This window comes from Sander lucioperca, chromosome 15 (genome assembly GCF_008315115.2).
Source record: "Sander lucioperca isolate FBNREF2018 chromosome 15, SLUC_FBN_1.2, whole genome shotgun sequence".
In the NCBI taxonomy this organism is placed as follows: Eukaryota; Metazoa; Chordata; class Actinopteri; order Perciformes; family Percidae; genus Sander; species Sander lucioperca.
In genome coordinates, this window is record NC_050187.1 from 33,480,762 (window position 1) to 33,483,261 (window position 2,500).

Here is a 2,500-nt window from a genome sequence, read left to right on the forward strand (position 1 = left end):
CTTCTTTCCTTCAGTTAATATAGAAAATAATTCCCCAAAAAACCGTATTTCCCTTTTTTAATTCTTCCCAAATTGTTTTAATGTGGAGCATTATAACCGTTCATGCATTCCTCCTGTTGTCCTCGGGTCAAATTTGACCCATCTTCAAAGTTATATGTCTAAAATATGACTTTCTTTCGAACAAATTGCTCAAAAATAACATACACAAAACAGGCCAACATAGGTTTCTCTGATCTTAACTATTAGTCAAAATAATTCATAATTTCTCGTTTTTTTAATCGAAAATTAGGTATAATTTAATATGAATGTTTATTGACTATGAATTCCATTAATAAGTGTTAAACTAGTGGTGATAATTTGGAATGAATTTGGCTAAGAAGATGTAACAGAGAATTGGGAGATCATTTATACTTTATGCTTTAAGAACAGGCAACACAGACAGAGGACAACACGAGGGTTAAGCGTCAAAAACCTCGGAAATAATATTTCATAAATCTTATTCTCTGCAGACTGTGGAGGCCCAGAGACACACAGACTTACCCCGGCTCGGCCCGGCTCGGCCCGGTTTTCTATTCCTTCACAAGTGTTTAAAAAGATGGAGCATTATGAAGGTTATACATTTGCAGAAAGCATCGAACAAAGCGTCAAAGGCGTCGAAAAAAATAATACAACAATATTGAATTCTCTGCAGACTGTGGAGGCCCAAAGACACACAGGCTTAGTCCGGCTCGGCACGGCTCGGCTCGGCTCGGCTCTTTTAATCCTAATACTGCATCCTTTTTATTTTAAAAGTGGAGATTTATTTATTAGCGTTAAAGCTTCCGATGAACATCAACAGCTGTCCGCTCTTCTCTTCTCCCACAAGTGTTTAAACGTTGAGCTGTCACGCGCTATACCTGCAGGCCGTGCACGAGGCCCAGACCGTGCACGAGGCCCATTCCGTGCACGAGGCCCAGACCGTGCACGAGGCCCATTCCGTGCACGAGGCCCAGAGGCATCCTTTATCTTTCTTTCAGTTTGTAGAAAGCATCGGGAAAAATAGAGTCAAAAATGTCAAAAAAAACCTGCGAAAAAAACCTGTTGAAAGCATCAAAAAAAGACACAAAAACGTTCAATAATCATAGAAACATAAAGTCAGGCTTCTGTTCTTATATAATACTATAATACTACTATACTATAATATATATATCTACTATAATATCTCTGTTATATTCTTCCAAAAGCGTTTTTAAAGTGCAGCTTTATTACCTGTTAATTCCATCTCAATCCCGTCGACCATCAAACTTTCTTTTATTTTTCTGGGTCAAAATTTCAAATCAAAACTTTGTTTGGTGACGTTTTTGGTCACTTTTATTTCCAATTTTTTTGTCACAAATTTCCGATTTTTTGTAGATTTTTCTGCACTTTTTTGTGACGTTTTTGTTGTTTTTTTTTTTCAAATATTTTCGTCACTTTTTTCCGACGTTCTTTGATCTTTTTTTTTTTTTTTTTCAAACGCTATAAAATTGAATAAAACACCAAAATTCAATAAAAGTAGTGACCTGATTATTTATATTTATTTGACTTGTGAAGAGTAATAGTTGTAGGGAACCATCCACGTTATGTTTTTTGGGACAATTTGGTTGAAAGAAACCCAAATGTTCTGCTGTATGGGCGGTGATGGAGCAGTGGATATGACGCATGGCTTTGGTGTGGGAGACCAGGGTTAGATTCCCACTGAGATACATCAACCAAGGTGTCCCTGAGCAAGGCACGTAACCCCTAGTTACTCTAGAGGTGTGTGACCTCTGACATAAATATATATATATATATATATATATATATATATATATATGTTCCCACCTTTCTTGGAAGTATATCTGGTATCACTAAGTTAAAGCAGGGTTAGTTAAGGCAGTTAAAATTGTAGTCTTTGACTCTGTTAATTTGTCTGTGAAAAAAAAAAAAAACTTGGATCAACTTAAAAAAATTGAAGTAATCAATCACACGAAATAGTTGACATTGACTCAAAGTAAATAATTTAATTTAGTTTAACCTGAAACGTTTAACAACAAGCGACCACTTTTTAAAGGTTGGGTCAAACTAATTATTTATACATCCGAGTAAATTAATTATTTTAGGTTGTCTCAAATAAAAAACTAACAGTTGTCATTAATTCAAAACGTATAGTAAATCAAATTTGAAAAAACTGATTTTAATACATTTTGATCAATGACTACTCAGAACACTTTCCTTCAGAACACATTTATATTTATTGTTTAGTAAATTGATAACATTGAACATCTGTTTCAAACGTATGAAGAGAACCAGTCTGCTTCAGCTGAACACCCGAAACGAGACTACTGATGTCATCAGAAGATAAATCATGGAGCTGTGAATAGTAGCACAACTCCTGAGACATCATGCGGTACCCATGGTGAATTTACCGGGACATTCATTTTATAATTCAGGTGTGAGCCTTACGGTAGAGATCCATATGTCCGACACGACTGAAGCGTGG

At 35.6% G+C, this 2,500-nt stretch overlaps 1 protein-coding gene and 1 long non-coding RNA gene across 4 annotated transcripts in view; one reads left to right on the plus strand and one right to left on the minus strand.

The window, feature by feature from the left end:
• Window positions 1–2,500, plus strand: part of vsx1 (visual system homeobox 1 homolog, chx10-like) — a 7,835-nt gene that overhangs the window by 1,007 nt on the left and 4,328 nt on the right. The gene's annotated exons all lie outside the window — the stretch shown is intronic.
• Window positions 1,654–2,500, minus strand: part of LOC118493218 — a 22,744-nt gene continuing 21,897 nt past the window's right edge. Inside the window, exon 3 of the long non-coding RNA XR_004895205.1 lies at window positions 1,654–1,785. This is a non-coding gene — a long non-coding RNA (uncharacterized LOC118493218). The remainder of the gene's footprint in view (window positions 1,786–2,500) is intronic.